The 20,742-nt window shown below is 41.4% G+C and overlaps 1 protein-coding gene across 1 annotated transcript in view; it reads left to right on the top strand.

The window, feature by feature from the left end:
* ATP10B (ATPase phospholipid transporting 10B (putative)) overlaps window positions 1-20,742 on the top strand; it is a 273,096-nt gene that overhangs the window by 46,523 nt on the left and 205,831 nt on the right. Inside the window, 1 exon segment of the mRNA XM_019795040.2 lies at window positions 20,318-20,381. The gene's annotated coding sequence lies outside the window, so the exon portion shown is untranslated.

The raw sequence follows: 20,742 nt of genomic DNA on the forward strand, positions 1-20,742 counted from the left end.
AGGCCCAGCTGCCCTTCAAATTCTGCCTCTTAATGGCAACAAGGGCATTTGACCTTGGTCTGTGTCAGAGGAGTGTCATTTGACTTGCAACTGTCTTCCCACGGAATGCCCCCACTTCATACCTGGGACCATCTGTCACATAGACACAGCTGGTAAACACAGAGGAACCAGCAATAGCCTCTGGGGCATGCAGGACCACCACAAGCACGGTGTAAATGCTCTTAAGTGCCTTATATTTCACTGTACTTGGGAGGTTGGCAGGCAGCAAGACAGGTTTCTGGTTCTGGAGAATGTGGGTTAGTCCCAGTGGCCCTTCTTGGTGGGTGTGACCCAGTTAGTGTAGTCACCCGGGAAATCTCCTGTGTATTTGCCAGTCCTCAAATCAACAGCATTGCAGGCAGCTTTGGTTCATCTTCTAAGATGAACAGACAGTGTAAAATCTCAGTGATGATCTAAATGGTTTCTTCAAGATATACTCAGACAAGACAGTTAAATTTAACAAGATGCTGTTAAATACCAGTGATTGTTTAATAAGAACGTGCTGAGGAGCTGCCATGTGGGCAACACATATTAGTATTAATTATTGCAAAATGATTTTAAACATCAGCATTTAAATTTTAATATTTCTTATCAAATTGGAATACTTACATGCAGAATCCTAAATATAATACATAAGCAGTGATATTTAGTCTTTAAAGCTCTTCTTTCTCCAAAACGGGGAATAAAAACTACTATGGATGCTATGTGGGCACATACGATGTACCAAGTGCTACTCTAAGCACCTTACAAGTAATACAGTTAACTTCACAATGACACCCTGAGATGCTCCTGTTAATATCTCTATTTTATATATAAGGAAACTGAGGCACAGAGTAGATACATGACCCATGGTTGAACACCTTTGGGTAGAGGGCAATGGATCCAAGTTTTGGACACAAGCACACTGTATCTGGAGCCTGCATGCTTAACTGCCGATCGTACCATCTCCCATATGACTGCAGACCTACTCAGTTTTCAAACTCTGTCATCTAATACTGAAGGGACCTGGGGCTTTGGATCCAGGTGAGCCTGGGTTAGAATCCTGACTCCACACTTAGTAGCTGTGTGACTGTGGACTCCTGAGCCTATTTCATCATCTGGAAAACGTCAGCACTATGCAGGATCACGTGATAAGAGAAATGTCAGCACTGCAGCGTGCTTACATGGTAATGCATGCAGAGTGCCTCGCACAGGACCTGGCACATTGCAGGAACCCAGGTTCCCTCATTGGTCTTATTCATAGAACATTCTCAGTGTACCACCCCTGTGGAAGATACAGGCAAACAATGATGAGTGAAAGCAGTGGTTGATGATCTTCTCACACATGGAAATGAGACTAAACAGCTGCTGACAGTGCATGATACTAGGAGGGGACTTTGACCAAGACCAAACATTTCTCCGAAAAGGCAATGGACACCTGTAACTTTCATCCATTACAGGTGTAGCTATTTGGCCAGATCTGTCTGTCATTACACATGAACAAAAGTACAGGACATTTGATGGGAGTTTTTGCTGGGACTTTGAGCATTTGAACTCAGGAGGCATTCGAGAATGGTAGGCTGGGTCAGGAGCTGGTGTCAGAAATTTTATTTCTGCTCTCTGTGAAAACTTCAAGGGGCAATGTTGAAGAAACCTCACCATTGACCCACTCTAGCAGAACCCACTCTAGTAATGTACAAGAGATGTTTAGTAAATATGAAAGAAGGACAAATAAAAAGCATAGGGAAAATTTTTGAGATTTATATAGTATCTCACATTATCCAGAGCTGTTTCTCATTAAAGTAGAACTCAGTGGTTGGACTACCAGGTTTACATTATTCCACCACATATAAACAATGTGACCTTGAGTAAGTAAGTTTCTATGCCTCAGGTTACTGCTCTGGAAAGTGGGTTAGGTGAGGATTAAGGTAGATAGTGTAATACTTAGGACATCCCCTGGCATGTGGTAATCTTCATGCTAATATTTAGAGGTGGTGGTCCATGGCAGGTGATGGTATGGTTGTTTAATTACATGGCACAACAAAAATGGGTGGTAATAGAACTTTCCTTTTACATAAAAGGAAAAATTGAAGTTTAGAGGTCTAAGACTTCATAGCTAGTCAAACTCAGGTCAGCAGGATCCAAACCCTCTAGGGCAGATGAATGAACAGAACCCCTTAGACCAGAAACCTGCTACAGGGAAAGCGTTAAAGAAAAAGGCTGCCTTGGGAGCCTGCGCAAGAGCATGAGGTCAACGGGAAGTCATTCCTTCCTTCTGAGCAAGCAGTAAGTGTACCTTATAGGGATCCCCAATTGTTTTTCCCCTTCTTCCTTTTTCTGGAATGGGATGGAAGATGCAGAATTGTGGAACTGGAAACTCTTTCCTCTCATAAACTCAGCAGGAGAAGGATGAAAAGTCAGACAAAAGCACACCCCTCTTCTGGGATCCTGCTACAACAGTGGCTGAAAGTCTGAAACCAAGCTTCTCCTAAATGTGCACACTCAGTATTCAGAAGGCTGCACTGGGAGCACGGACAGGTGCAGCCATGAACAACCAAGACCTGTGCAGGGAGAAGGGGAAAGGATTCAAGCACCCAGGCTCTGTGAATTCAGTGCCCCTTGACCTCTGTTTCTGAATTATGTAGGCCAGGGTTTCTCCCCCTCAGCATTCTGTGGTCTGAATAATCCATTGTTGTGGGGATTGTTCTTTGCATTCATTCTAAGTGTTTAGCAATACTCCTGGTCTATTCCATTTAGGTGTCATTAGAACTCCCCAGTTTTGACAGTCAAAAGTGTCTCTAGGTATTTTCAAGTGTCCTCTGAGGGACAAGATTGCTCCCAGTTGAGAACCACAACTTGAAGCAGTCCATGGCTGGGGGTTACGCGTGCTCCTGGCTTTCATTTAGGGGCAAAATCAAGAGTTCATGGCCTGACATGACCTGAGGAAAAAACCCTGAACCATTAGGCTAGATATTTTTGTTCCATCTTTGCAAATTGACGCAATCAGGAAGCATTGAACTCTTCCCCTTGTCTAGTGTAGAAGGAGACAGTCATGAGGTGCTCATCTTCCTAAGCTTATTTTAGGCTTTCTAAGGCCTAGTTTCTCAGTACTTGATGTGAAATAGTATAAACCATGGCTAGAGAGGTGAGCTTAAGGAAAGAATTGTTGCAAAAATCCTTTCCATGGCTTCACCTCCACAGACATGATGGGAAGACATCTGGAAATAGATGGGGACTCTGGCAAATGCTCATCTTGACCATCATGCTTGGTCGTAATCCAACAAATATTTCTTGGGCAGCTCTATGTTAGGTCTTGTGCTAGATGAAGTGGAAGGTGCTAAGATGAAAATATTGTTTCTAACTTCAAAGCTTCCCATGTATTTGGAAAGACCATGTGGATTATGTACCTTCTAAGTTCAAGACCTGAAATTGAAATCCAGAAGTGGACTCTGATTAACTGGTGAACTTGGGGTATATATCGCCAGGGGTCAGGGTAGGTGGTTGGCTCTTCTATTATGCATTGATTTGCCTTAAAACTTCTGCCTTCCTCACCTGGGTTCCTGTGTGGGGTGTGGGTTCGGGAAAGCAGAATGGCTTGTTCATGCATTCATTCAACACACATTTACTGAGCACTGCTACGTTCATGACCGTGCTTGTCAAAACATGAGATGGTGAGCAAAGCATATTCAATTCATTCCCTCATGGAGTTTATCATCCAATGGGGAAGACAGACCCGAGGCAGAAATGTCAAAATTAATGCTTAACTACCATTAGTACTAAGAGCTACAAAGTAAAAGATCAGGTATCCCCCTGTTAGTGGGATTAACGGCGCTGTTAATATGAAGGGACTTGTGATACAGGAGCAGAAGCAGAGAGAGGCGGGATCAACAGGACAAAGTAAAAGGGCAGGTTGCAGAAGGGTGGTATCTGCATTTCTGTAGGGAAAGAAGCAGCATTTTAATTCCCAGTGAGATTTGTGGCTTTGGAAGTTTCCTGGGCAGGGAATCCATGCTCACAACTCACAATGAGGAACCCAGAATCTGGGGTGGTGGGTAGATGCATCACCAGTAGATTCCCAGATTGCAGAAATCAAGAAGGAGGCCAGAGTTGTGCCAGTTCATGTGAAACTCCAGGCTGTAATTCGAGGATATTCTGTGTTGTGACTAAGAATTCACAGCATGAAAGTGGAACTGAGTCAGCAAACTCTGCATTACAAACCTATTTAATAAAAGGCAAAAGAAAGGTCCAGGTTTTGAAGGCTCTACAAGGGATCTAGATGACAGGGAAGTTTCAAAGCTTTTTAGAAGAGGCAGGTCTTTACCTGAGCCTTGAAATATGAATGTTTTAAATTTGTTTCCTAAGCTGATGTTATCTACTCCAAATGATACTTAGGAAATACGTCTTGCTCAGTATGAGCAAATACTGATAATCAGAGGGAAATGGCCTATCTCTGCTGAATTCAGTGGAGGAAGAAGAGAAATCAATTGTATCAATTAATCAAATACATGAATAAAGACCACTAAGCAAGATCCAAGATTCTTCTCTGTCGGGAATATATTGCCTGTAACTTCATACTTTGTATGAACCACTGTAGTAATAACTCTAGATCACAGTGGTGCCATTGGCAAATGGTGACAGATCAAATCCCAGATCTACCATGTTTTTGCTTTGTGATAAAGGACAAGTCCCCTAACCTCTCTAACTTTCAGTTTTCTCATATACAAAATAGGAATAATAATATCTATGTATAGAAGCATTGCTGGGTGCATAGCAAATGCTATACAGTTGTTACTCTTATTATCATTATAATTTTTGTTATCAACCTTATCATTATTATAGGCCACCCTGTGTTACAGGACTTCATTTAATCCTTATAAGACAGACGTTTTCATTATATTTATTTCTAAGATGAGAAAACTGAGGTCTAGAAAGATTAATCAACTAAGTCACTCATCTGCTAAGTTGCAGAGCCAGGGTTTAAACCTTGGGTGTTAGACTCTAAGTTCATTCTTTTGACCACTACTCTACAATGATAAAATTGTAAGAAATAAGGTAGATGAGGTACCAACCAGGATTTTTGACACTGAATAAATGACAGAAGCTGTTGACATTTTCATCATTATCAATGACAGACAATTTCCTTCTTAAATGAGATAATGAATATACATTTGGTTTGATAACTGACACATTGTTAGTGCTCCAATTCAAAAGTCCTTATTACAGTTGGAAAGGAATGAGGTTTAAATTTCTAATCAGAAAATTTTGCATCCTGAATAAATAGAATTGTAGGTGAACTCATCACTTACAAGGAAGAAGGAAAATTATCTTCCAGACTCTGAGAAACTAAGAGCTCCGAATCTTATCAAGTTGCATAAAGCTGTGCACTCCAGAACTTTCTGGGGCTTCTGCCTGGTTTGGCCATTCTTCCCTGCAAGTTATGTGTTTTTCCAGAAGCACCAGACGGCTAGCACTCATGAATGGCTTAATTCAAGCTGTAATTGGGCACCTGAATCTAGTCATCCATTGATTTTTTAGGCACATACTGAAAGTTGCTTTCGGAATTAGAAAAAAAACACTTCATCCCTTAAATAAGCACTCTTTATAGCAATGTCAGCAAAGCAAACATCAGCATTAATTAACAGTGACTTTGGAATGTGTAATGTTTTCCATTAGATCTGAAGGGGGCTAGAGGGAGGAGGATAAAGGACAATACAAGTCATCATCACGTGTCTGGGGAAAACAGCTAAATTCAGAATGCAGGAGTAGAATCCTGTTTGTTCAAAAATAGAAGGGAAGTGATTAGAAACCTCAAGTTGGTAATGGTGGAGACAGTTAAACCAGATGACCAATCTCCCAGAGTGACACGTTGTGCCTATCAGTGGGCAGCTATGTTGCCGAGGGCACAGTGAAGGGCATAAGCTTCTCAGCCTTAAGGAGAAACGTGTTCTGAGCATGAAGATTGTTTTCATTCACTTGATATAGCTTTTTAAAATAAAACCTGAAAAAAAATCAATTCTTGCTGCAATTAACACCTTTTCATGGATCTCCATTTCTCTGATAATGAAACTGTCTTTTGCTTGCCCGCTGTATCAGTTTCTTAGGGCAATTCTAGCAAATTACAACATTTGGAGATTTTAATAAGAGAAATGTATTTTCTCACAGTTCTGGAGGCTTGTAGTCTAAAATCAGGATGTGGGAAGGGCCATGATCTCTCTAAATGTTATTGGGGAGAATCCTTCCTTGCTTCTTCCCCAGCTTTTGGTGAAGGCCAGCATCCCTGGCATAGCGGACCTTATAGATGTAACACTACAACCTCTGCCTCTGTCTTCACAAGACAGCGTGAACTCACCTTAACCAGCTACATCCTCAAAGACCTATTTCCAAATAAGATTATATTCTGAGGTTCCAGTTGGACCTGAAATATAGGGAGACACTGTTCAACCCTATACACCTCCTTTTTGACTCCCCAACCTCAGCAGCTAAGCTGGAGCCACAGTGGTCTCCCCTCAGTTCTTTGGGTCTGTCAAACTCTTTCCCACCTTTGCCCTTTTGAATTTCCAAGTCCTCGCTGCCTGGATGCTCCCCTGGCTACCATCTCTCGGCCTTGCTGGCTCCTTCTCACCCTTCACGTCTCGGTTAAAATGTCACCCCTTCAAAGAGACCTCCTTGCCCATCTTATCTAAGCTTTTCTATCACGCTATTGCTTCTCAGTCTCCACACTTACTTCTTTTCTAGTATTTACCACTATGTCAATGCTTTTCTTGTTTGTATGTGGATTTTCTTAGCTTTCTCGCTAAAATGTAAGTTTGTCCACCAGGAGTTCCGCACTGGTTTGTTCCCCCATAATTTTTGCCCCAGCATCAATTAAGTCCCGTGTCAACCATCAAATGCACTAAATGAATAGTTGTTTATTTTTTAAAAATGTTAGTATCTACTATAATCAAGGCCAGGGCTAGGCACGTGGGGGACATGAAGTATATGAAATATAATTCCTGTCTTCAAAGAACTTAGGCTGGAGGTGAGAGCAGAAGCAATCACAAATAATCCTAAAATATGATGTGTTAAGTTCAAGAAGAGAGAGACTGAAAAAGTGCTGCAGGAAGAACTCCGAGCTAACAGTCTGGCAAAGCTGGCTGCCTCAGGGGAGTGGAGGGACACAGGTGGGAGAGACTTGGAAAGTCGCTTTTAGAGCGAAAGGAAGCTGGTATTCATGCAAAAAGTGAAAGTAATTCAGAGTGCACACAACCATAGGTAACCTCCAGGGCATTAGGCACATCCGTGGGCCGGACTCAGTGAAGCCAGGTGGAGTGGGAGCCTGAAGCCAGCTGCCACGGCAGCCAAAGTGTTCCAGAGGAAGATGCAGCAGATGATGCCCTTCTCAGCCAGGGGTTCCAGTGCCCTATTCCTGGGCCTCTAGAGGCCTGGGAGCCATATGTGTTTAATGAGTTTTGAAGCATACCAGAGACTCAGGGAGAGCTTTTGCTGCCTGCCCTTGGGTGCCCCTAGCAGTTGGTCATGTTCTGCCCCTCTTTCCCCTCCAGCTCCCACCCTAAGAGGATTGTGTAAACTTCAGGTTAAACGAAATGCTGATGCTCCTGGAGTAAATGGCACTCAACCTTTCACTCCAAGAGACAGCGGGCTCAGAAGAGCTGCCTTTTCTGCCTTTATTCCTTCTGGACTCCCTTCTGGTCCTCCAGGTACAGTGGAGGTGATACCTGGTTGAAGTGTTCACTCTCAAGATTCCCACTTGCTGTGAGAGTCTATAGTCAACAATATGTCAAAAGAGAAGGGAATCACTTGTCAGGGAGTAAATATAAAATGTAATTTTCTCTGCAATTTGCTGGTTAGAATCCAATATCCTTCTGGAGGAAGGAGATCTTTGGGAAGGGCATGTGTAAATGTGAAGCAAGGCAATACTAGTCAGGAACCCTAAGGATGTGACAGTGGGCTTTGTCAAGAATACATTTGTGAGGGGCGCCTGGGTGGCACAGCAGTTAGGCATCTGCCTTCGGCTCAGGGCGTGATCCCGGCATTCTGGGATCGAGCCCCACATCAGGCTCTTCCTCTATGAGCCTGCTTTTTCCTCTCCCACTCCCCCTGCTTGTGTTCCCTCTCTCTCTGGCTGTCTCTCTCTGTCAAATGAATAAATAAAATCTTTAAAAAAAAATACATTTGTGAAAGAATTATTTAGGGAGTACTGTTTTTGGAGACTGAAAGAGGTAATACCTTAAAAATGCTCAGCACAATGGTTGCTACACGGCAAACAACCAGTTACTGTTAGCAACTGTCATTACTATTGTTACTATTATTGTTTAGGATTTTCACATTGCTTGCAAAAGTGGAAATTTCCATAGCACCCAGAACAAGACTGGGCCCTTCTTAACCAGTTGCTGCTGTGTTGGCTCAAAGGCGTTGGTGTGAGGATAAAGAGAAGAGATTCCACATGTCTAAAGGTGGCTGAAGGAGAAAGTCCACAGAGAAAGGAGCAAGAGAAAAAAGGGAAAAACAGTAACTGCCATGGAGAGTGGAATGTGAACATTGAATATTTAACAAGGCTTTGTAGCATGGTAAGGATAAGACTGACCTTCATAGCTCTCCTTATTAGACTCTGTACATTGATTGATAAAGTGTCTAGAATGGGCCTGGTAGAGTTACCAGGTATGGTGACAGTAAAGACTGGCCTCAATGTAGGCTCTGGGCTAAGGAGGCTGAGTGACCCTCGGTCATACCTATAGTACAGATGAATGTTGTGTCAGTTTCCTATGGCTGCCATAACAAATTACCACCAATTTAGTGACTTAAAACAACAGAAATTTATTCCTTCACAATTCTGAAGCCCAGAAGTCCAAAATCCTACTTCCTCTAGGGGCTTAAGGGGGAGAATTTGTTATTTCCTTCTTCCAGCTCCTCATTGCCCTTGACATTCCTTGACTTGGGGCCTCATCACCCCAATCTCTGTCTCTGTGGTCACATTGCCTTCTCCTCTTTCTACATATCTCCCTCTGCCTTTCAGTTATGAGGATACTTATCACTGGATTTGGGACCTGAATAACCCAGGATGATCTTATCTCAAGATCAACTGTAAAGACGTTTTTTCCCAAATAAGGAAACATTCACAAAATCAGGGAATTGAGACATGGATATATGTTCACGCTGTAAGGGAGGCTATTCAGCCCACTATAGTACCCTACAACTCAGAGGTTTAATGACTTGCCGAGGTCTCAGTGCCAGCAAATAAAGGAGCTAGAAGAAATCTCAGTATAGAAATCTGAGAAACAAAGAGGAAAATGACTTACTCAAGACAGTACAATAAACACTAAACAGATTCAAGGTTTCTCTCTTCACCGGTCTTCAGTGGTTTTACCCAAAGATGAGAATAATATGAGTATTTTCTATAATATTCAGAAGATATTTTTGTCTGGATAACTGGAAAATTTTAAGGAAGTTGCTTTTTGTTTTTGTTTTTGTTTGCTATTGAGGTATCCAATCTGAGACTCAACTCAAGGAAACTTTTTCTAATCAGGATTTTAAAAGATACTTTATAAGAAGAATGGAATGGAATGACCAATGTACCATGTTGAAATGGAAAGGGGAATTATTTCTATATAACATGGCCTCCATCCTTATAATCACCAAAAAACATTCATCTGTTCATAGTTATTTTTTTATTCCTTCAACAAATTAAAAACCTACCCTTTACCAGGCAGTGTGCTTGGCTAGGGAGATAATAACGAACAAGATGAATGTATTCTTTACCTTAGTGTAATATAATATGGAGAAGACAGCCAACAACAATAATAATAAAACAAAAGATTGCTCTTTTGGAATTTGAACACTTCCGTGAATAAGAATGCTGTGTGAGAGTCTATTACTGATTATTCTACTTTAGATAGAGGAATTAGACAAGGTCTCTGAAACTAAGGTGAAATGCCATAAAGGGGCCGCGGGCTTGTCATGTGCTTAGAATAGTTAGAAGGCCAGTGTGTCCAGAATTTAGAACTGGATGGGAAGGTGAGTGGTATGAGATTGTAGAGGTGGGCAGACGCTACTTTTCATCTTGCAATCCAGAGGGGAAAATGTAAATAAAACTCAAAGCACAATGAATTGAAGTATTAGAAGTATGTGTGTTGGGGGAGGACAGACTTTGCATTTTTTTTTGAAATCTCTCAGTGGAGAAGACATTATTGGAGGGCAAGAGTTAACCAAGAACCTATCAGGAGTCTATAATACTGGTCTAAGCAGGTGGTGGAGGTTTGGACTTGTGTAGCGACTGTCCATATGGAAATGAGAGGACAGATCTGAGATATTAATAGGAGGTAGACCCTCTAAGTGTTGGTTGGTGTACTTTATGTTGAACATGATAAAAGATAAGTCAGGAGCAAATGGATGTATGGTGGTGCCATTTACAAAGATGCTGGAGAATAAGGAAGGAACAGAATGCTGAGGAGGGCAAGTAGAGCAGATTATGAAGACTTATTGTAGTGCCATATTAAGTTGGAAAAGCCTATGAAACATCAAAATGGAGATGTCAGATCAGACATTGAGTACATGAGTTTAGAGCTCAAGGCCATGGTCTAAACTGGATATATAATTTAAGAATCATCAGCCTATAGATTGTATTTAAGAACCATGAGAGGGGCATCTGGGTGGCTCACTCAGTTAAGCATCTGCCTTTGGCTCAGGTCATGATCCCAGGATCCTGGGATGGAGCCCTGTGTCAGAATCCCTGCTCAGCTAGGGACCCTACTTCTCCCTCTGCCCCTCCCCCTGCTCATGCTTTCTCTCTCTCTCTCTCAAATAAATAAATAAAAATCTTCAAAAAAAATCTTCAAAGAGAAAAAGAAAAAAAAAAGCCATGAGAATGGACAAAGTCACCTAAGGAGAGAAGGATCAGGTACTCTTTCAGGAAATGGATTGACATCTCATTCTGCCCTAAGTCTGAGTTGATTTTTTGGTTTTTTTTGTTTAAGATTTATTTATTTGCAAGACAGTGTGTGCCTGTGAGTAGGGGAGGGGCAGAGAAAGAAGGAAAGAGAGAATTTCAAGCAGACTCTCCACTGAATGTGGAGCCCAATGCAGGGCTTTATTCCAGGACCCTGAGATCATGGTCTGAGGGGAAATCAAGAGCCAGATGCTTAACTGACTAAACCACCCAGGCACCCCTTAACCCTGAGTTCTAATCAGTTTTGTACTTTATCCTTTTCTAGCTTATAGATAAATTGCTCTCTTTGTTCTGAGACCTCTAGACCCTCAAAGTTCACATGACTTAAACATAGCAGTACCTACAAATGACTTTGCATACAGAAATCAGAAAATGTCTAAGGACGGCCAGTGGATAAAGGGCTTGGTCATGACTTTAATGCAATCCTTCACAAGAATGGAGTTTAACTGGCCACTTGGGGTTCCGATGGGTGTCACCATCATTTCTCCTTCTCCAAAACATTGCAGGGATCACATAGATAGAATTTGTACTTGATGAGAGGTAATTGCATTAAATAAACAGATTTCTCTCCTGTGGACAAAGTCATGTTTACTATGTAACTGCCTCCTGTTTGTTCAGTGGAGAGAGCCTGACACAGAACTATCTGCTACCTCTAACCCAAATAGACATGATAGATATGGTCAAAATGTGGCCATACAAAATTCAACTCACAGGAAACCTCCTTTAACAACATTTGGTGAGATTAGATAGATTGAGAACTACTGAAGGTAGTTTTTGCCTTTTCCTGTTTATATCCCTGGCTCCTAACTTACGTTAGTGCCTGCCTCAGTATAAGTCAGTCTAAATGGCTGGTGAGTTAACCTTTCATCTCTGACCTCTCCTCCCACCATTCTCTCCATGAGTCTTTTACCCTGCTACCTAGCCTTCTTTCAATTTCTCAAACACACCAAACTCATTCTGACCTCAGAGCCTTTGCGCTTGCAGTTCCCTCTGCCTGGAACACACTTTCCCCATATTTACACATGGCTGGCTTCTTTTGGAATCAGATTTCAGCTCAGATGTCATCTTTCCTTAGAGGCCTTCTCTGAACACCTGGACTAGAGGAGGCTCTGTTTATTTCTATCCCTACTTTAATATCCATGGCCTGAATTACCTCCTCAAGTTCCTTGTTCATTTATTTGTTTTTTACTTTGTTATCATACCCCTCCCACTCAAAGAGAAGCTCCTTGAGGATTAGGTCCTCATCTATCTCATCCTCCTATATCCCCAGGCTTAGAAGACACTCACTCAATAAAAATTCGTTTAAAAAATACAGGTAGCATTATAACTTTTGATTATATGTCAACTGCTCTGCTTAAAGCTTTACACTTACCTCAATATATCCTCATCAAAAACCCTTATGAGCGGGTGGTTATTATTTTCTCAACGTCATATAGCTGGCTGCCAAGAAAGCCAGAAATGAAAGCCAAGCCTGCCTGATATCTAAGCTCTATTTCTTTACTACCACCATGCTCTGCAGTACTTTGAGGATGGATGACATTTATGACAAAAAAAGAGAGTGGGAATTTTTTCAATCTTGAACTCCTTTCCACCTAGCTGAAGACACAGTCAGTATGGTGCATTCATTCATCCATCCATCCATCCATTCAAGAAATATGTCTTGAGCATCTATTCTGCTCAACACTGTGGAGCGATAGGGACTCCCAGACAAAGGGTGCTGAAAAGCAGTGTTCATCTCTTTTTTCATTTACCATTTCAATAAATAAGTTGTGAGTACCTACTTTGAGCCAGTCATTGTTTTAGTATCTGGTCCAACTAGTATGTGTCCTTCCAAATTGCTGAGACTACCTGTCCCTCAATGTCTGCCTCTTCTTCTCCCCACCACCTATCTTTCTTGTTCCACTTCTCTATTGTAAGAAGGTTTATTCCATGTGGCAAAAGAACTGCCACAGTTGGCTCCGAGATTACATAATCCTAGCCCAGTAATTACAAAGAGCCTCTATATCTTCCTTTTTCCTAAATTGTAAATACTAGAAAAGACTTTGTCAGCTCAGGTTTAGGTCATGCTACTTCCCTTGAGCCAATCATTGTAGCCAGAGAAATACAGTACTCAGAAAAGGCAGACCTGGGTCACCTGTCTATTGTATTGAGAAGATGAATTAAAAGAAGGACATTTTATTATCTGAAAAAAAAACACGATTTGCATTATAACATACTTCACAGTGGATTACTAAATGCTACTGGTTTATAACATTGTTGCTGAGGACTATTGATCTAGGGAGTGGGAATACTATTACTTCTGCATAACCTACCAGGCTTTCTTCATGATCAAATGCTATTAGATTGTGAAAGGGCTTTGAAGAGTATTAAACAACATATAAACACAAGGCATTTCATTGTTAATAGCCAGCTAGGAAATGATCAGCAGAATTCTCTAAATAGGCTCTTAAAGGGGTATGGTAAAAAAAAATAATAATAATAATTTATAAAGAAAGTTTTGAATGGCAAGAGATGCTTAGGTAACAAAAGAGAATTTTCTAAAATGATGAGTTTGAGAAGTATAAATCAGCAATGAATGTTGGTGTAAAACTTCATTAAGGAAGCCTGGACATACTTATTAAAAGATATTTTCAAGAGTGACTCCAGCAGAAATAATAAAATGCTAGGCAAGAACCTATTCACTTAACTCTTATACCTAACCGAAATGAGAGAGCCTGAGCTCACAAATCCCTCCCACCAGGAGCCCTCGGCTGCTTTCAAGGTAAGACATTATGCACTTCAATTTTATGTTTAGTATTTTAGGTCTCATCATTTTAGCCTAGGTGCCTCCCTCCTGGAAAATGACAAGTGGAAAGGAAGCCAGACATCTGTCCATAGGCCAAGAGACCAATTCCTATCAATCACGTGAATGAGTTAAGGCACAGATAAACTGCTGTCATGGAGACCAAGCACAACAGCTTAGAGGAGCAAGCCTGTATATTCCTCACAGTCCAAAGGCAGCGGGGGAGTGGTCCAGGGCAGGTAAGCAGCTCCACAGGTCATTCTGAGTCACAGGCTGGCCAATTAGCTCTGCCATCCTCAACATGTGACTTCCAAGGAAACTCCTATACTGTTTTCCAGCCAACAGGAAGGAGCCTAAGAAGAAAAGTCCTGACAAGTAGACTTATTTTTATGGAAATGAGTGATAATTTTCAAATATCGGTCCTGTTCATATTCCATTGGCTCTAACATAGTCACATGATCACCCATAACCCCAAGGAAAACTGGGCACTGAAATAGCCAGTTGGACAGCCATGTACATGAATAGCACTTAGGGCAAGGGAGGGGGGTTATTTCTAGGAAAGGGGGACTATGGATACTGGGCACTGTGGATACAAACTAGCAGTCTCTGCTATGTCATGCATATACTGAGTTTATGCCACATTTGAGACTTTCAGCTACGTATAAGATAATGGCCTGCATTGCAGAAGGCAAGAGATGCTATCACATGTAACAATAACTCTCACATAAGGTGAACTGTGACAAGGAGTAAATATAAACCCAGTGTTATAAAAGTTTAAGGAAGGAGGGAATTATTTCCCTCTGAGTGAACTTGAGGAAAAATTCTTGGAGGAGGTAAGATTTGAAATGGGCCATTAAGATCGAATAGAACTATAAACTGGAGTTAGGAAAAAGGGCTGGGAAGAGGGAGGGCTGGGCCTTCAGTCAGTATGGAGAAAAGAGAATCCCAGCCAGAGTCATTTTCATATCGATGACCTTTTGAGAACCATCCAGCAATGCACCCCCCCACACACATACAATAAGAATTACTACATGAAAGTAGGTATTGTTTCTCTCTGTAAATCCATTCTCTCCTATTTCTTTAGTGATGACAATTCTAACTTTTATTTGAGCACATTGCCCTCCATTTAGAGATATACATGATCATGTGACCAACTTTGGACCAATGATATAGAACTAGGGGCATTGTATGCAACTACTGAGAAGTATTCATGAAGAAATCGCTTTCCTTTGCACCTCCTCTGTCCTACTACCTGGAATACAGATGTGATGACTACAACTCTGGTAGCCATATTGGGTCAGAAGTAAGAGCCAACCCTGAAAGTGGCAGAGCAGAAAATTAAAATTAGCCTGCTTTCCTGGTGACTCTATAAAATCCCCTAAGTAGGAAGCCATAAACTGCCTACCTCCAGACTTCTTTAAAACAAAAACAAACAAACAAAATGTTTAAGGAACTGCTATTTGGAGTTTGATGTCACATCCAGTCACACCAAGTCCTCACTAGCACAAGCAGCTTGCAAACCCCAGCTGATGCTATATCAAACTTAACAATGGATGGGGGTTAAGTAAAAGTTAGCACGTTAGTGCCCTATTGCTACCGTGCACATTACCACAAACTTGGAGATTAAAGCAATGCAACTTTATTTATCTTATAGTTTTATAAGTCAGAAGGCCAACTGGGTCTCACTAAGCTACATCAAGATGTCAACAAGGTGTGTTCCTCTCAGGTTCTTGGGGAAAATCCATCTCCTTTCTCATTCAGGTTGTTGGCCGAATTTACTTCCCTACAGTTATAGGACTGAGGGCCCCCATTTCTTTGCTAGGTTTTAGCTAAAGACTATTTCCAACTTCTAGAGCCTACCCACATTCCTTGGCTCATGGTTCCCTTCCTCCATTCAAACCCACAACAGTGCATCAACCTCTCTCACATTTCAAATCTCCAAGTCTTCTTCCAACACTGCATACTTCTGCTTGCCTCTTCCACATTCATGTACCCCTGTGATTACATCAGGCCCACCCAGATGATCCAGGATAATTTCCCTCTCTTAAGGTCTGTAACCTTAATTTTATCTTCAAAGTTTCTTTTGCTGTGTAATGTAACAAATTGACAGATTCCGGTGATTAGAGCATGGACATCTTTGTGGGTCATTATTGTGTCAGCCATAGTTAGAGAATATGAATTTCCCTCAGTGTACCGTCCTTCTCCCATCAATTTAAGATCTTCTTTCAGCTGTCCTCCTCATTTACAGGTGTAATAACCCAAGGGGCCATCTGTATTGGATACCTGGGGTCCTTGGTAGCCTCAACAGTCAGTAATCCTGGCCTCCTCTAATTCTCAGGAATAATACAATGTCTTCGCATGATCTCCAAAAAAAATTGGAGCAATACATCAACTAATAAGATGGGCTAGATTGCCAGCCAAATTTGATGAACACTGGGAGTTTTTTTCACGGAAATGTGGACTAATGCTAGTGTCTGTCTCTAACTTTCCTTAAGGCCTAAGGCTGAAAGAGCCTGAGAGCTCTGACAAATTACTTGGGTCTTCTGAATGGGTTGCAGAGAGCAAGTTCCTTATAGATTCTTTCAGGTTGGATTTGAGGCTAGGATTGGAAAATGGGTCTATTATACCCAAGGCAGTAATTTCAGAGAGAAAAGAAAGGAGAGAACAAATGTCCCTCCAAAAAAATGAAAAGATGGAGTACTATCTAAATTATTTAGGTAGAGCTGGGGAAGTCACCTGATTGGTAGTGCTCTCCTTAAAAACCCATTATGGCTTGATTTTTGTACTTTCTCCTTCATGCACTTTGAGGGAAAGAGGCACTTCATTGTGAGGTCAATGCAATGTTAGCTCCAAGAGGACAAGGACCATGTCTGTCCTTTTTTTCTTTACTCCCTTGCTCTCAGAGTCCTGTTTTGCCCAGTGTAGTAACAAGTATATATTTGCATGAATAAATGAATGAATGCAATATTAATTAATTGGTGGCCATCCAGGTCTTTTTTCCCATTAGGCAGTATAGCCTCATGGTTAAAAGTCACTCGGATCCAGTTCCCACCTCTGCCATTTATCCTGCCAATGTATTCCCTGGGAACTTACCTGAGTCTGTTTCCTGTCTGTAGCATATAAACAATAATTATTACTTGGCTTTGTGAGGTTTCATTGAGATAATAGATAAATAGTGCTTATAAAGTTCCCAATAGTCAATGAGTGTTAGCTCTTAATGTTAGTCCAAACTGTCTGCTAATGCCAAAATTGTCTCCCCTTGATCATCTAACTTAATTTCCAGCCTCCTACCTGCCTTTGTTTGTGTCAGTTATCCTGTCCCTTTAGCATTTTATGCACACATGAGTGTGTGTGTGTGTGTATATATATATATATATACACACACACACACTCACATGTACACATACAAATATCACAGGGTCAAAACCAATTTAAATGTTATCTTCCCCCATGAAACCAACTGTTATCAGGTCATTTTTTTCTCTTTAGAATTCTTGGATACTGATTAAGCTGTTTTTGCATTTATCACATACCAATGCCTAGCACAGTGTCTGGCATATAATAAAGGAACCTAACACATTTTGAACAGATGGATGGATGGATGGGTGAATGAATGGATGGAAACTTACGTTCTCTGGCAGCTCCACAGGAATTTATTTTTATACCCACACTGGTCACACAGTGCCTGACCCACAGTAAGGGCTCACTAAATCTTGATTGGATGGGAATAAAGGGGAAGAAAAATCAGAAAAAGAGAAAATCAAGACCAATGCCCACCTGGATCCATTCTCCTTTTAGGGCATCCCGTTGAAAGGAGTTATTGAGGAGAGAAGCAGGGAGTTGACAGCCACTCTCTGGACTCTCTCCCAGGGCCTTTTTAGAACAGGAAAGTTAATTATGGAACCAGATTAACAGTTTCTTTTTTGATACAGTCAAAGTAAAGCCAGCAGGATGCAATTTAGCTCTTCCCCACTTTCCAAATAGCAGCAAATTTTCATACAAAACAAAGAGACACTTGAATTGCAAATTACTTAGAGAATCAGCTAGCAACCCCAACGGAAGAATATTTCTGCTTTCAAAACCAAGCTGTTGCCTTTTCAGGTTTAACCATGTAGTGGGACCTTCACAAAGGCCTGGGCGTCTTGCTGTTTCAACTCTGGGCCAAGTGGGGAGGAGGAGTGATTCATTGAGGCTTACTGAAATGGCACAGCAAGGTCTTTTTGCTCAGAACATTTTTCTCTTCTCCACATTGTCTCTAACTCTCAGATCACTGGTCTCCACCCACAGAATTGGAGCTGATGATGTGTTCTCAAAGGTTATCTCATCCAAGGGTGGCAAGAGCAAATGCCTACAATGGCAGGCAGGGATGTAAATAAATGAAGCAGGTGATCAGTGTATGTATATATGTCCACTAGGAAGTGAGTGAGGACTGGGATGAACCCACCTAATCACCATTGTCATGGGAGACTGCTGGCCCACCATCAAGGGTCGCTAGATAGTTCTGACATGTCTGTTATCTGGATTCTTAGTTGAAATATTCTTTTTAGCTGTTGGCAAAAGAAAAAATACCATCTATTGGGTCTACTGGCTGGATACAGCTTGTAGGCCACCAGTTAACAGCTTCTAATCTAGCTCAACTTCCTTTCTTGATAGATGTAAAAACTGAGGTAGGAAGACGGAAATCGTTTATGAAAGTTCACCAAGTGACAGTCTTCTGACTTCTCATCTTATGCCTGGTAGATTTTACCACGTGGCCTCCCTCAAGTCCCTCTTTCCTGCAGGACACAGGGCAGCTATATTTTCACAAGAGTATTTAGAAAACTTGTCTTTCAGATTCAAATAAATAAGTCCTATTTTTTACAGAGGATTTGGAGGATGCAGCAAGGATAAGGAAATAATAAAATGAAATCTCACACAATGTGATTTTATTTCTGGAGAGACTGAAGCCAGAGGTGGGAGCCTGGCTAGAAATAGGCTGCTTCCAGACAAGGCCACTGGAGGGCAAAGCGGCATCTCAGTTGGGTTAGCCCCAAATAGGTCAAAGGAAAGCTAGGACAAGTGTTGAAAATATGTATGCTTACAGCGGTCAGGCAGGTGGCGAAATGAGTAAAAGGAGGCCAGATGGGAAATAGGGTAAAGGAAGAAAATACATCTAAAGGACTCAGATACCACTCAGATTTGGCCCGTGTCACTTTGTGGCAATGCACATAGTTGACAGTTCTTTTGATTTTTTCAAGCAAAGCTTGAAACCTAAGTTTTTATGTAAAATTTTTCTCTGTTTAAATGTAATTCAAAAAATTGTGAGTCAAACAAAACATACAGAGGAGTGAGATTTGGGTTGCAGGCTTCCACTTTTTGATTCCTGCTTAGTGACTCACTGGAGGTAGACGAGTCACTGCACAGGTCAGTCTGCTGGGCGGAGAGTTTGCAGTCAGTGTAGTCACAGACCAGCAGACAAGGCTCGCATGAGGATGACGGAGGAAGCAAAGATGGTCCAAAGATTTAGCACAGAAGTCACCTGGGGGAAAGTGGGCTTCAACTAAAGCCAAACTGTAGCCTGGACAGATCCTTAGGGGAGAAGATTTGCACAAATCCAAAATACCTATGTGGCCTTGTATAGTGTGTGCGTACATGGGTATGTGTGTGTGAGTATATGTAACAATCTGTACTTTGCTAAAATAATATAGATTATCTCCCTTGGTAGCCCTGTGGAAGATTCATCCATTTTCTCAAAAGCAGAAATGTGAAAGTCAGTAAAGATAGCAAAGAGTGTGTCAATTCTTTCCATTTTACTGTAATGAATCACTGAATGAGTAGAATGGAGCAATGGAAGTAGCCCTTGAATTAGAGGTCTTGGACATTCCCACCTTAACATTTCTCTGAGCCTCCATTTCATACTTTGTAAAGTGAGACTTGTATAACCTGACCCATCTTCCTGTATTGGTGAAGATTCTTGATTGGGAGAGACAGAAAACCCCGAGCTTAATCAAAAGCATGCATGTATTGGTTCACACAACTGGAAAGTTCAAGCATTTAAATCATAGCAGGATCGAGGTGCCAAATACTATGAGGGCTTCGTATCCCTCACTCAAAACTACGGTCTTCATTTTCCTTGTTGGAGCCGGCAGCTCCAGCTGTGCTTTCTCACCATTCTAAGTACAGCCAAAAGAGATCTCCTCTGCCCCTACATTTTCCATATGAGTTAAAGGGCTGATTTTCATTGGCCTCCATCAGGTCCTATGCTTATTCCTGAACCAATCAATGTGGCAAAAGAGATGAAATGCACTGAGTGGCTTGGCCCGTACACATTTCATGGAGCAAGTAGGCATTTAGCTGGAGTCTATGGGAACATGATGTACATTCCAGAGGGTAGCAGATAAAGTAGTAGGCTTGATTCCCTGATAGGAATAAACTGTTCTTATTGAAATAACTTCCTGGGAAAATGTCCAGATCTGTGGAGTCTGTTTAAAGCTGGAGCCATGCACCTGGAGATAAGAAGGCAAAGTACTTGATTACTGCTTGATGCCAAAATGAGATTATATATTTTGTATATATTTTCTCTGTGTGTCTTGCAGGCTTGCCTTGATAAAGGGATTGAAACTGGTGACACCTGTTTCAAAGAAGACAACAGTGTGAATAGTGAGTAGTTTTCCTATTATTCTTTGGATCTAGAATATGGACTGCTGTCTGGTGCCAAGATAAGCCTTATTAAACTAAAATTCCTTCCTTGAATTCATTTAAGCAAACATCAACTGGCTTCATTGTTAAATCAGATGCCAAGTATGTGGCTTAAATTTCTCTGTGTACCCATAAATACACACACACATACACACACACACACACACACACACACACCCCAGAGCAACATAGGAACTATCAATGTGTGGAACTATTAAGGTGTGTTCTTGGCTGCAAGTAACAAAATACAGACTCAAGATGGCTTAAAAAAAAAAAAGTAAAGAAAAGCTAAGAAAAGAGTTGTTAGCTCTCAGAACAAGAA

Source organism: Ailuropoda melanoleuca, chromosome 3 (genome assembly GCF_002007445.2).
Source record: "Ailuropoda melanoleuca isolate Jingjing chromosome 3, ASM200744v2, whole genome shotgun sequence".
Lineage (NCBI taxonomy): Eukaryota > Metazoa > Chordata > Mammalia > Carnivora > Ursidae > Ailuropoda > Ailuropoda melanoleuca.